At 33.8% G+C, this 15,619-nt stretch overlaps 1 pseudogene; it reads left to right on the top strand.

Annotated features, from left to right (window-relative positions):
- Positions 1-923: 923 nt before the first annotated feature.
- LOC131620873 (glutamyl-tRNA(Gln) amidotransferase subunit B, chloroplastic/mitochondrial-like) lies at positions 924-13,841 on the top strand (annotated as a pseudogene).
- Positions 13,842-15,619: the final 1,778 nt, after the last annotated feature.

The following is a 15,619-nucleotide window of genomic DNA, read 5'->3' as shown; positions in this document are numbered from 1 at the left end:
ATTTTAATCATGTTCTAAACTTTCAAGCTTCTTCACTTCAATTAATATGCCATCTCTGAAATCAGTTTACAGACCATACTAATTGATATGCCGCCTATCAAAGACTACCTATCAAGCAGTAATTGTGTCATGTTCCCAATCTTCATATTTTGATGGTAACTTTTTCCGGAAGAAAACACTTGTGGATTTTTCCATGAATTAATGGTTCCACAATAGAAAATGATGCTAAAGACAATGATTCCAAACTACAATTTTTTCACCATCTATCAAGTTATTAGAATGCAATTAAAATATACAGTATAGGCAATGTGAATTGATGATAGAATGCAATTAGAATATATACACTGGGAACTTTTAATGATATTGGCAATTAGATTATATAATATAATATTAGATAGGTGTAATACCCTAAAATTTGCCCGATCAAATCTACGCCTCAAGGATTAGAATTAAGAGCCATGGGGTTTGACATTCCTATTGTCAAACCCGCCCTCTTATAAAATATCCTGAGAACATAATGGGGTGCGATTAACAGGTGTTTTGGGATCCAAACCTGGGGCCCAAATTATTACAAGGTTTCATCATTTTTTAATATTATTTTTCTTTTACTAACATTTACATTTTTATTAGTAATTTTTTTATTTCTAACTATTAGTATTTAATATTAGTAATTCTATTATTGATATTAATATTAATATTAGATGATATTATTATTATTAACTTTATTAATCTAATCATTTTTTAGTATTTTTATACATTATTAGGATTATTAGTGTTAGTGTTATTTTAATTAAAATTATTATTACCAACTATTATTATTAGAATTAGTCTTAGGATTATTATTATTAGAGTTATTTTTTAGTTTTTATAGTTGGGTAATAAGCCCATTAGGTATGGAAATAACCTAAATTGACCAACATAAATAGGATGCTTCTTAACAAACCAAGGGGATTGGCCGCTAAAAAGCTTCGGTGAAGAACCGCAAAAGATCAGGGGGCAAAAACAAGAGAGTAGAACGAAATATCGACCGATTCAAGCCCAAACAAACTGTCCCAATCGAATCACAGGAGTTTTCTGAAGCCATCACCACCATTGATTTCGGCCGAAGCGCTCAGATTGGCCTCCTTCAAGCCACGTTTTTTTTCATTTTTATTTTAATCCCGTTTCCGATAATTCACGTTGCATAAATCGATTTTGATTATATATTCGTGCTTAGATTGATGATTACAAGCTTTCTGCATATTTAATTGAATTTTAGTGGCCATTTGAAGGATTCGCCATTTTTAGGGTTCATAAGCTTTAAATTAGGGAATCCTAATTAGAGACAAAATGAGACAAAACTAAGGGTGCCATCGGATTCGCGGGGCTGTTTATAATCTATCTGGAGCATTTGTTTGTATTTTTCGGTGGCAATTTGCAGGTTTTTGATGGCAATAATATATGGCTACAGTAGGAAAACCGTGGGTAAAAGCCCCATCATGTTGCAGAAAAAAACATGAACGAAGACGATGATGCATAAAGGGCTGGGTGCGAAGCTCTCTTTAATTCGATTTTTTTTATTATTATATTTAATGTGTAGCATATTTCAAACAAAGGATCGTGTACAGTCTGGATGGAAAAAAAGCGTGGTTGCAATCTGAAGGTCCTGGGATCGAATCCCAGGCTAGGCGATTTGTTTTTTTTATTATTTGCATTCCATAGATCCTGTGCACCCACACTCAAGGAGCCTCATCATGAGCTTTAGATCTGAACCATCAGATTGTCAGCAACACAAGATCCAACGCCCACACTGCCTGCAGCACACCATGGAGCCTCATCAGCGCAATACACAGGAATAAAGCCCAGGTTCTTTATTTATTTTTCTATTTATTTGTTATATTGTTTATATAATTATAATTAGTTTTACTTATTTTTATTACATACAAAATTTAATTTTTAAAACCATGTTAATAATATAATTAGCGTTGAATTTATTTTTTCGATTTATTTTGATTATGTCGATTTAATTTATTTTAATCAATTTTAAATCACAATAAAACCTATAAGGGTTTATACTATGAGGGTTCGCCCAATCCCATTGGCCATTTGGCCGGAGTTTTTAGGATTTAATTTGTTACTCGTTCCGACTAAACCTATTGGTCGCAGTGATTAACAATCGATTAATTTAATTAATCAAATCCAACAATAAAACATCAATCCTAATCCCCTTTAACAGATAAATGGCGGATGAATATCTATTTCATCCCGCCTTCGAATTAGTCGATTCTCTATGTCGTGCTGATCAAATATCTGAATAAAGTAATAATAATTTAATTAATCCTTTATTTAAATTCTCTCCTCGACCCGATTAAATCTATTAGTCGCATTAGACGAGAGATAAAAATACATAAAAAAACACATTCAATTTGCTGCCTGCGACGATCAATCTATCGATCCGAGTAACCAGCAATGCCCATTAATCTGTTAGCTATACTGATCAAATCTATTGATCACTGCATCTAACAGTGCCATATTAAAGCAGGGTTGTACGCTCAAAACCACATCTAAAACACTAAACCACGATACTACGGATTTACATCCTTTCAAACACTGCGATGTTCACAACTACGATAAGGTAATTCAAAATACCTTCGAACTTCGCATTTCAAAACAATTTCAAAACAACTTCAAATACATTCATATCAAATTCTAAGGCGTACAACCCTGTGCCCGAACTACGTTGACTCTGATTCTCCCTAAGGAGATACGTAGGCACTTGGCAACAAGGCGAGTCCCCTTCCCCATAAATCTCATCTTTGCCCTTTTTACTTCCTTATCTATTAACCTCTATAATTTTGCCATAAAACTGTTACCTTAGATTCAAAGCCATAGGAAAGGGTTGAGGGTGCCTAACACCTTCCCTCAACCTGATTATAATAATCTTACCCCGAATCTCGTATCTGCGTAGGGTTTCCTATTCGCCCTTCAGAATAGGTGGCGACTCTAAAAGTCTAAATTTTTAGGGCAGGTTGCTACAATAGGCACCATAATACACGAGTAAGAGGTGTAGCAATATTGAAGTTAGAGTCAAATTTTATAAAGAAGATATTGTCACAATAAACTTTATTGTTGTCTAAAGGCACACAATCATATAGCACATATGAGTTTGGCTGGCAGAAATATTGGGCGACTTGTAGCAAAGAAAGAAGTGTCTAAAATGACTGGAAGATGCAAAATTAAAACACATTAAAAGGTAAATATAGCAGGCTCTTGTCAATATTCAAAAGTAAAAAAACTACATACTAATACAAACTCAACATGAATAACCTCCACAATAGATTTCCAAGCCTCAACATGCTCTTTAGTCCATATATCCGGTGTATAGGAATACCTACAAATAATAATATACATGACAAAAGTAATTTAATCAACACAATTTATATATACATAAAAGAAACAAAATGAAAGCATAATTTAGAAGATTGATTGAATTAGTTGTTATTATTTACATGTGAGCAGTGTCAGAGATATCAATAGCTTCAGTTATGAGAAGACCTCTGTTAGAACCAATGGCTCTCCGAGACTAAAAGATGATAAATGAGGTTGTGGAACATTGTGAGACGTTGTTTTCAGGAACACCAAACATTTCCTTTTGCTTAATAATTATGCATTTTTGTACAAAGAGGAACAAAAGTCATAACAGCAAGAACCAACCCACATAACAAAAATCAAAACAGAAGTGAATCACAGAAAGTATGTATGACAGAAATCAATCATCAAACCAAATAGACACAACTATTACTAAATCAATGAAAATTATACTAATACCTTGTCGTCACCAATACCTTTTGTTTGCACCAATCAAACACCTCGAAGCCCACTCTCCTCACATCCGCATCATAAAACCTAGATAACAATGCATCGAATTGATTTTAACAGTACAAAATAATGAAACTAAATAATGAGTTCGTTAATCGGTATCGTGGAAGCACAACGCGTGAACCGAGTTCGATGTCGTGGATTTTGAGACCGAAGAAGGAGATAAAGATGAGAATTGATGTGAAGAATTTCATCCGACAACAAAATCCTCCACATAGCAATATTTGCTTCTTGGCTCCTCTCTTCTCCAAGAGCTCCCATCTTGGACCCGAAAACATTTTCTTGTAAAGCTGATAAGCTAATTTTTCTGCAAGAAAATTATAGCTTTCATGTTGAGCTAAAGTAGTGAGATAGAAACAAACATAATCAGATTGGCGAAGAAAGGTACCATTGAATGGCAATAACTAACTCCATAAATCAATTGTAGAAAATCAGAAAACAACTTAAACTTGTTAGGGCATGAAAAGCTTTTTCGATTGAAAAAGCAAGAGAATGAACAAAACATATATGCGAAAATTGAAACTTGAAGCCTGGAAGAAGAGATTTAGGGTTTGAAGGATGGAGTGGATGAGCAACTTTGAATTTTAAGGGGAAGATGTTTTACGGGAAAAATAAAATATAGTAATAGTAATGATTGTAGAGTGGGAAGTTGTGTGGAGTGCATATCATCAATGTGACTTTTCATTATTCAAAATTTTAAAGCGTGTAAAGACGGTTAATTATCCCATTATTAAAAAAATTGATACTTTGTAATAGTTAATTATCCAATTATTAAAATAAATATCAAATACAACAAAAAGCCTAGACATGACACATAAGCGGTATTAATTACCAAATGCTTGTGATTGCAACACAGTGCAATTAGTCATTTATACCCTTGAAATCAGATTAGATTAAACATTTAATTAGAGGGGTTAACTTGGAATTACCAGGTACTTTATTTTTTATATATTTATAATAGATTGATGCCATATGTAGAGATTGACTTCTAATTCTTACGAATTTTAACAATTAGATTTTCAGTTAAAAGTTCATATCTCCATTTTCGATTATTTTATTTAGATTCAACCTCCTTTCAAAGTTATTTGCTCTGTCGTCATTGCTGCTGAAACGACTAAAGATTCACCACCTTTTTCTTAGAGAGTAGATGATCAAGTCCTAGAAACTTATTTGTTTGCTCTTTCGCCATAAATCTTGTTCAACCTAAAGAAAATCAGGAAATATTTTGGCCTCTTCAATTCCTCATGTTTGAGATCATTAATGAAAAAGTGACTAAAAGACACCTTCAAATGAGAAGAAAAGAAAAGCAAAGGAACAAGAAATACCCATTAAGATAGACAAATTTGATTACTCTATTGCCAATCTTCTTAACTACCCTCAACTTAAGACTTACTCAAGTTCATAATTGGAAAAATGAATGTGATCAATGATAAGTTCAACTTCATAATCCGACATTTAATCCCGGACCAAATACAACTACCACGAAATTTGTTCTTGAATGATGATTTTGATACAACATAGTCTCACCTAGGTGTCTAAGTGTGTTTAGTTTCATGTTATTTCTTACTTTCTATAATATTTAAATTCTGCCAGTTTTTTTTTTGTACTTTGACTTCCTAACAACTTTGAATTAATAAAAGAATGATGTTTTCTTTCTTAAATCATTATTTGCTTATGCTTGCATTTTTAAATTATCGCAATGCATCTTTACTCTCTTTTTTAATTTCGACAAAGAGGAAGAAGTATACTTTCAGGGGAATAGAGTATACTTTATAGTTAATTGAAGGGGAGTTTAATCACTTCAAATATATATTTTCTAATTCTTTTACCATCTCCCTAAGAGATGTGTTGTCATCATAAAAAGGGGGAGAATGTGGAACCATGTTTTGTAGGTCATTGATCAAGGAAACTCTTTTGAATATGAACATACTTTTGATGATGATAACTAGTCTTTGATGATAACAACTAAAGTCAAGCATAAAGCGGTTAAAGATACAATCAAATCAATAGGGCTTGATAATTTAGATTCTCTAATGATGACATCTAAATATAATACAACTCAAAACTAGTCTCAAAGTAAATTTCAAGCAAGTGTCTACAAGATTGATGTATCTAACAAGACTTCAAGTGTGTAAAAGCTTACCCTAACGCGCCTACGTGAATAATATTGTAAAAGCATAAGGGTTTTCTTGTAGAGTTATACAACTAATCACACACACATACAAAAACAATTTTTTAAACTTATATCTCTCAAGAAAATACTTACAAAAATATCTTGAAGTCGTGCCAGATGAGTTGGGAGCTGTTTGAAAAGCTCCAGGCAAATTTTTTCTCTTTCCAATTGATTGGCACTTTACCCAATAAATTGAGTCAGTGCAAAAATGTGCCATAAGCAATTAAGACAAAATCTTAATGATAAACATCGATTATATATTTTCTTTCCTTTTAAAATTTTCAAATTGATTATTATTAGGCCAACCAATCGACTAGTATATGTGTCAATCGATTGACTCATTAATTTTGGACCCGAAAAAAAGTCCTTTTTTATGCCAACCTCTAACATATAAATAGAGATCCCTTCCCACATATTTTAACATCCAGAAACATGAGTTTTCATTTTTCACTCCTCGCAATCTCTAAAAAATATTTCTTTTTTACTTTCTCTCACTAAAGTTTAGTCATAGTGCTTTCGAGAAAATCGTTTTGCAAGTGAGGCAATTTGTAATCCTGGAAGAGTAGTATTGTAAATTAATCAAGAGAGTTTTGTTTATACCTTGGTTGAATAATTCATCCATTTAAGGATTATTTATTTGGGTTCGAAGCTGGTCTCATCGTCTCGATGAATCCTCCTACTATGATGTTAAGGGTATGGCGTACCGCTTTACTACCCTCTCCTTGAGAGTGGCTGGGGATTTAGTAGTTCAACCTCTTTTGGGGGGTTGGCCTCCTGTTGAGGATGTCTGATGTTTTGAATGTTGTCTTGCAGTGTTCGATTATGGCGTCGCAATTTATCCTTGGTTGCGCGCATCTCCGTCATAGGGTCGGCGTCACCCGCTCCGCTGGTGCTCACTGACGCGGAGATTGAACTCTCATATTGACCATGGTCAAAATGAGTTATGCGTAATCATTAAGACTATGATGAGATGAAAGATGGTGATTGAAAATAGGTGTGACCCAAGTTAGTTTTATTGAGGCGCCATTGTACTAGTAAAAAAGTACAGGTTATGCGTGTTCCCCCTACAAGGGCGGGGATACTGAGAGGCCTTTGTAGGTATATAATATTGTATGATCGCTAGGGGTTTCTCACGGCGGTAAGAAGCCATGTGTGGTGTTTTTTGAATCTATCTAGAGGATCAACTTACATGAGGTGAGAGATCCTATAGACGGTTGGCGCTGCTAGGTTCTAGGCGGGCGGTTGCAATGATAGTGTACGCTATGGTGGTAATGAGCATCGTGCTCTTTGGATAGTGGAAAGGATGTATGACTGAGAGTCTGTCCTCTTCCCCTTGAAGGGGAGTGTATTTATAGAGGTCTCTTAGACCTAGATTTTTACGTCTGGACGTGGTCTTAATAGTTCCTCTTTTACTATGGGAGGTTATTGACCGCCTATTTTATAAGGGTCCGAGGAGACTCTCACTTGCTTGATTCTAACTTTCGTGAAACCTTGCAGGTGAATCCCTTAGATCCCATTTGGGAGACCTAATTGTTGGACGAATGCGCCATACTCTAGAATTTTACTAAATATAACACCACAATAATAAATATTATGAGGTTTTTCTTTTAGGTTTTTTATAAAATAAAAGTACATTTAGAAACGGGTAGCTCGAAGCCCATATAATGTCGGGCTCAGGTAGTAATATTTGAGCCCATATTACAACAACGCCTTTTTGATTTGGCCCTAAAAAACGTGAGGCTTGTCAGGGTCGACCCATTTAGGGTCGAGTAGCCTGTTTTAACAACTCTAGTGTCAACGATCAAGTTTTAATTTAAAGATATTTTCATGAGCTTCTTCATTAATAGGAGTAACAAAAAAAGCGATCCTTGAAATTCTTCACACTATCAAGGTAGGTCTCGAAACACCTGATGTTTTTCCTCAAGGAAAGCAAGGTTATACCTTTAGCATAATTTAGACTATTTTGAGTTTTAAAGATATGAAAGAATAATGTCACATTCGGTTTACCCCCTTGTACTTACACTAGTGCATAAATGCTCAACTCACTAGATGCAACTATGAAGGGGAAATCCACAAGTGGTTCAGTATGCCGACCTCAAAATTATTGAAAGGAAGGCGGAAATCTATAAGGGAGAATAAACATTTTTGGAAGGAAACGACACACTTGTCATATTGACTGCATAACCTCTTATGTTCATCAAGGAAAAATATCCCCCAATCAGATGAAGGACCCATGTTAATCATTGCCTAGTCAAAAACACCCTCACCAATAAAAGAAGAAACAATTCCCAATATGTTTGGATCCACCAAGTCACTTAAGATATGATTACCTTCCTTGTTAGTCAATGTTGATACAAACGACGAAGATCTCTTGAAAACCTGGTTAAAAACACTCAAGTGCTCTAAAAGAGAGGAAACATCATCACTAACTAACGTAGGGAGACATGTCCGTTTTTTTTCAAATAAATATTATCTCATTTTAAAAAGCCATTTAATGGACCTATTCCCTAGAGTAGCGACGTCCCGCCGAAGGCTTCCATATTCGCAGATTTTGTGGTCAAGTAAGAGTACATGTTACAAACTCTCATATTACAAAGCAGAAGGGCTTACGGAACAACTGTTCTGCGCCGCCCACAAAACCTAAGAATAAATGCTTACTAACACAGTAAAAAGGGTAAACTACGAAACTAATAGACTCATTTTCCCTGTCTGAGCAGACGAGTTTTAGCGCGAACATCCTGCCCACAGTCCAGATCAATCAAATTTACTTATAATAGTGACAAAAAATGGTATACAAAACAAGCTATATATATAAGAATAATTTAAAGAAATTTTGGCTGCGAAACGAGCTACCCGCGACCCACATCCATCTCTCTGCTTGTGCCACACAGCCCACTGTCTCTTGTTGCCCCACCGCTAGCCCCGCCGTAGAGATATGTCGATGTTCCCTTCTTTCTAGTCTTCCCATTCTTTAATGATTTCGATACGCAATATCTGGACTCTATAAGCTTAGATGAGACAATCAGACAATACATATGCCAAGCCTTCTCGATTCACTTTCAGGACTAAATGCTTCTTGCATCTCAATTTCATCTTATTGTGTTTGAAAATACTCTTCCATTGATGTTGAAACTCAAATGTCTTTTGTATACACATATAATACAACTATTTTTATTAATTCATGACTAACTTGTGCATTGTAAACATCACCAAATTGCTAAATAATCATCTTATATCCAGAACTTTACTAGCCTTAAAATTTCGTATAATGTGAATTGTATTTACTATTGCTATATTTTGTACTCATAAAAGATGTTTGTATGTGTATGCTGTATGTATAGTTGAAGCATAATTGAAGAAAAAGAAAAGAATACAAGTGATTTTGGTGTAGTCATCCAACTAAAACATATTAAGATAGTTTCAAGGCGATACGTGGAGGCTGTATGGAACTTTGATTTTTAAGGCGGGGGGTTGCTTCCTTCGCTCTTTCCTATTCCGTTTAAATGTCTTACACAATTTTCAGAACCTTTCAACTTCACCCTTTTTTACTCTATCCAACCTTGATACTCAGCCAAAGAAATGGGTTCTTTTATTCCACAACAGCCAAAGCAACACAAACCAAAGTTCCAGCAAGTACTTAATCAAAAAAGCTTGATAAAATTCCCAAAGACTAGGAAGTTGTCATTGGTATTGAAACTCATGTTCAGCTTTCTACACTTACCAAAGCCTTTTGTAATTGTCATTACAGTTATGGATCACTTCTTAACAGCAGCATTTGTCCAGTTTGTATGGGTTTGCCTGGTGCTTTGCCTGTTTTGAACTCTAAGGTTATTGATTTTGATGTGAAATTGGGACTTGCTCTTAATTGCAATTTGGCTTTTAACTCCAAGTTTGATAGGAAACAGTATTTCTATCCCGATCTTCCAAAAGGGTATCAGATTTCTCAGTTTGATATTCCAATTGCTGCTTCTGGTTTTCTTGATGTTGATATTCCTTTGGAGTTTGGTGGGGGGCATAAGAGGTTTGGCATTACAAGGGTTCATATGGAAGAGGATGCAGGGAAGCTAATGCATACTGAAAATGGAAATTTCTCTCAGGTACTGTTTCTTTGTCCCTTCATTTGGCTTTTTGGTTTAGATATTTTATTAACTTAGGTTATTTCTTGCCATTTGTTTATCTTTTCTGTTTTATATATATTTTTGTCAATTAATTTGGCGTCCTTTAACATTGCGATGAATGTGAATGAGTGACTGACTGCATTTGTTCATAAGTATTTTTGAAAAATCTTTTGTTGGATCAGTTTCATATATTTCTTTGTGCATAGTACATGTTATGTAACACTAAATGCTTTGTTTCGCTCATTTTCCCTAATGATTATAACTGAAGGTTTGAGACTTTTATATTTATGTCCTATGATACAAGTATGTTAAATTTGATGGTACTTTTTCATAGGTTGATCTAAATAGGGCAGGGGTACCTTTGCTAGAGATAGTTTCTGAGCCTGACATGAGAAATGGTATTGAAGCATCAGAATATGCAGCAGAGTTACAGAGGTTGGTTAGGTATTTGGGAGTGAGCAATGGCAATATGCAAGAAGGTTCTCTTTGCTGTGATGTAAATGTATCAGTACGACCCATTGGCTAGTCAAAATTTGGGACAAAGGTATTTATTAGCTATGAAAACTTTATTAGGTAGCTTGTTGGTCTTGCTGTTAAAATTGCTCGAAAACTTTATTGATTCTAGCCAATGACGTCTTTATTTTGATTATTCACTATTATTTAAGAAACTCGGACTAAGCTGTTAAAGGTTATTTCATGATTGGTTATGTTCTTTCCAAAGCCCGAGTCGCGCAAGCAAGACAATAGTTATTAGCTTTTTCAAACCGTATTGGTATTTTGGGTGCAGTGGAGGTGTTTGTAAGCAATTAGGTGAAGCATGAGCAATTTTGGGTGTTAATTACCTTAAAGTGACTTTTTCTCTATAAATTGATACATTTTACACTTGTGTAGGAAAGGAAATTTATTATTTGAGCTGATTACTTTTATTGTTGGTTTCCAAGAAAATATTTTATTGGGCAGAGTTGTGAGATTTTATCTGCAATGAAAGAATAAAATGAGGAGTATTTCTTGCAAATTGATTTTTTGGGTAAGAAAGCTGAGTTGTCTATAAAAGAAATAAAGTACCACCAAATGATATTAATCGAGCTTTATGTCGCAATGTAATAGTAACAAATACAATATATTACCTACTTAGGCGCTCATATGATCAATTGTTGTTGTGGCAGGTTGAAGTAAAAAATTTGAACTCATTTGCGTCAATGAGCAGAGCTATTGATTTCGAAATTTCAAGGCAGGCTCTACTTCATAGTCAAGGTCAAGATGATCAAATAGTACAAGAAACTCGACTCTGGGAAGAAGATTCTCAGGTTAGTACTATATTGTGATATTGTTGTTGTTTACAATCTATTCTTCTAGGAGTTGTAGTAGGTACAAAATAACTTTCTTTTCCCCCAATCTTTTTTTATTAAAGAATAATAACTTTAGTTTTCTATTTAGAGAACAATTACAATGAGAAAAAAAGGAAGGGCTCGCTGATTATCGATATTTTCCAGAACCAGACCTTCCATCAGTAATCCTTTCCCAAGAATACGTGGATGGTATTCAAAGTTGTTTACCGGAGCTTCCTGAAGAACAATGTAGAAGATATGAAAATATGGGATTAGGCATGCAAGATGTTCTTTTCCTAGCTAATAATAAAAATGTGAGTTACCCGCTGTTTTTCCTTCACTTCTTCCATTCCTCTTCTTTTGATTTCCCAACTATAACTTTATAAATTGGGCCGATCAATGGTCCTATCAGCCCCATAGTAAAAGAGTGCTCCAAAAATTGTTTAAATAGTAATTAGAAAATTAATTACAATCTACTAGATGTCCAATACCACACTTATGTGTTACTATTGTTAGGAAATGTATTAAAAGATTTAACAGGATCCCATAAATCGATAAACTCGTATTTTCATGTTTTTCTGTGTTTAATCGGTTCTCTATTTTTGCATTTCTGGTATTTATTTCGGAGTTTTTGCATTTTTGATTTGTTTGTGTTTCTGCATTTCTCATGGACTACATTTTTGCATTTGTTTGTGGACCTCAATAAAGTCTAACATATTAGAAAGCTAAAAAATAAATACCAATTATGGTCTGACATGATTTGTATATTCTCAATGGATGTGTTAGATTGTCGGATTTTTTGATGCTACTCTTGCAAAGGGTGCTGATGCAAAGCTGGTTGCGAACTGGATAATGAGTGACATTGCTGCCTTCATGAAAAATGAAAAGCTGACCATAAATGACATAAAGCTTACACATAAAGAGTTGTCCGAGTTGATAGGCTCCATTAAAGGAGGAATCATCAGTGGCAAGATTGGGAAGGAGGTATAGTTTACTTTTGCACTAATTAGTAGCACATACTTATTTTATATTGTTGTATGTCTAATCATATTCATATTTTCTAGCTTTTCTCATCAGTTTTTCCAGAGACTTAAATTCTGTTTGAAAATTAATTGTTTGTGTTTATTGGGCTAATAATTTATAAAATATGTTGACTAGTAATGTGCAATTATTGGGCTAATACTTTGTTCTTGTTAGAATCATGTACTGTTTTTTGAGGTTTAATGGATCATGTAAATATAGTTTTCTAGAAAATTGTTTCTTTGCATATATTACATTCATTAAACATAAGTTTTTCTTTCCATCCCTTTTGTATTTTAAGATGAGGTTTTGATTTACACGGTACAACCTACGATGGTTAGGCTAATGTGTTGTGTGCTTCATTTATTTGTCTGCAAGGATTGGAAAAGAAGGAAAAGCAATCAGATATTTGTTATTCTGGGCTTATTTTGCATTCTGTATTTTTACTATTTGTTCATGTGTTTGCAGAAACTATTTGAGTTGTTAGCCAAGGGTGGAAGTGTCGAAGAAATCATAGAAAAAAAGGATTTAGTTCAAGTTAGTAACTTAGAGTAGTACCATTCCTCATTTTCTCACTTTCTCCACACATGATTCATGTGTCAATTTCGCTTTTGTTCCTGTGTCCGATTCTTGTCAGCCACCACAGAATCTTTTCCTTAACCAAACAACCTGCAGCCACTATCCTGTGTTCGATTCTTGTCAGCCACCACAAAATCTTTTCCTTAACCAAATAACCTGCGGCCACTATCCATACTTAGGCCTTTCATTATTTGCATTTATTACTGTAAGCCCACATGAAGAGTATGACGCCGACGCGTAGTTGAAACACGTGATTTCATCCTATCTCTCTCATTTTCTTTGTTATTTGACATATCCGATGATATTTGATAATTAAAATCCAGTTTAGAGAACACTCGTGCACCCCACAATTCATCTAACAACTCTTCTAATACGACCATTGTAAACTTGTTAAGTATGGTAATATTATTCAAGGCCCTATAATATGTACAAAGCGCCAATTACTATCTATTTTCTTAACCAAACGTAAAGGGCTAATAGGCTATCTCCACTTTTCTGAACAACTACATTGGATTATTATTTGGGAATGAGAGATAGCCGGTCCAGTTGAAATTGAAAAAATGGAGGACAAAGTGATTGCTGGGAATCTGAAACAAGTAGAGCAATATCGAGGAGGCAAAACTAAACTTCAATGTTTTTTTACGGGCCAGGTATGAACTTGTAGATCTGGAAACGATCATGTTTTATTTTCCCCCCTTTTATCATCATTGTTTGATTTACCTTTGTCCAAATGCAGGTCATGAAGGTATCTAAAGGTAAGGCAAATCCAGGTCTACTTAACAAGATTCTCTTGGAGAAATTGAATTCAAAAAGCTAATGTTAATAGACTGCTATATGCACGTCTTCAATCTGAAAGCTACATGTGAATGTTGATCACTGGTAAAATGGCACCTTGCCACCAGACAAACTGGAAATGAATAATAAAATTGGAAGGTTCTTGTTTCGCTGATTCTAGAAAATAGATTTTGTGCATTTTTGAGTTCCAAAGGGATGAAGTAATTGTTAGATTAATTATTTTAATTAATCAAATATGGATTGAAATAATTAATAATTAATTATATTATGGTCAATTGTTATTAAACACTAATTATTGATGAATTGTTTGATTGGGCTTTGTGCCTAGGGGTGGAAATAGGCTAGGCTAGGCTTTAGAAGGCCTGAGTCTGGTCTACGATAAACTTAAAAGACCTAAGCCTGGCCTAAGGCCTATCATAGGCCTAGTTTTTAGGCCTGACCTGACCTTTTTAAATAAGCCTGGCCTAGGCCTATGTAGACTGGGCCGTAGGCCCCTGTAGGCCGGTCTGGCCTATTCCCACCCCTATTTGTGCCTGAATGTACTGGGATGGGTTGAACCATTCAGTTAAGCCTAATGAGAGGTCTCTGCCCTCAATCGTTTAGTTATTTAAGCGTTGTCCCATTAGACGATTAAACCGACTTAATGTAATCCAATAGTTAACAGAGAATTGAACAACCTGCCTTTCATATGTCAAGGTTTTAACCGTTTGGTCAATAATATTTCTTTGTTAAGAATAAGATAATTTATATATATTACTGTATAAGAAATAAGAAATAAAACCATATATAATACTGTATAAATAAATAATAGTATACTATTTTGTTTTTCTTTTTTATATATATAGATATATAAAATAATATTTTAGGTAAATCTAATATATTAAAATATAATATTATTTTTAAATAAATTATAATATAGCATACATGTATATTTATAAATATAATATTAAATTTAAATATATTAAGATACTATATAGATCAATTATATTTTGGATTAGTTATTATTAAGTTTAATATGTTTAAATTGTATATGCACATATTTTATTATTTTAATTTTTTAAAGAGACCGGTCAATAATCATGCGGGTTAATTAGTGACCTGCTGGTTCGACCACTAACCCAATGACCCAGTGCATTGACCGGATCAATCACCGGTCCTGGTTTTAAAACACTGTTCTCAACTATAATATTAAGACTTCTTTTAGACATATACTATACAATGACATACTGTTCGTAAAGATTGTGAAAATTAAATTATTCAATAATATTAAACCAACCCTATATATAACATCATGAAAGTAGTTAATTATAAAACGTTGATGTATATGGTAATAGATAAAAATGTTTATATTTGGAATTGACCAATCCGTAACCATGTATGATTGTATGACTGATACATTTTCTGATTTAATAAACTATATTTTTATGTGGAGTGTGAAAATATTTTTTAGTGAAGAAAATGAAAGAGCAACAACCCAGTAGCCAGTTGCAACAAGTTTGGAATTTGACATAATATTAACCATAACCATAATATTATGAAGTATATTAACCATTTTTAATCAATAAATTACGAAGTATATTATATTTATTTAAAAAATATTAATTTAAAATGTTAAATATATATATATATATAAAAAAATTTAAGGAGTACTATTAAGTATGTGAAACAAACAAGTTGAATCTAACGAGATAAACCTAATGAGTTGAACCGAGTTGTTCGTAAACTTCTTACGAGTAGAGTTTGAGCTG

The sequence above is a fragment of the Vicia villosa genome, linkage group LG7, assembly GCF_029867415.1.
Source record: "Vicia villosa cultivar HV-30 ecotype Madison, WI linkage group LG7, Vvil1.0, whole genome shotgun sequence".
Taxonomy (NCBI): Eukaryota; Viridiplantae; Streptophyta; class Magnoliopsida; order Fabales; family Fabaceae; genus Vicia; species Vicia villosa.
Note: the sequence above shows the minus strand (reverse complement) of the source record. Positions and strands in the feature narration are given on the sequence as shown.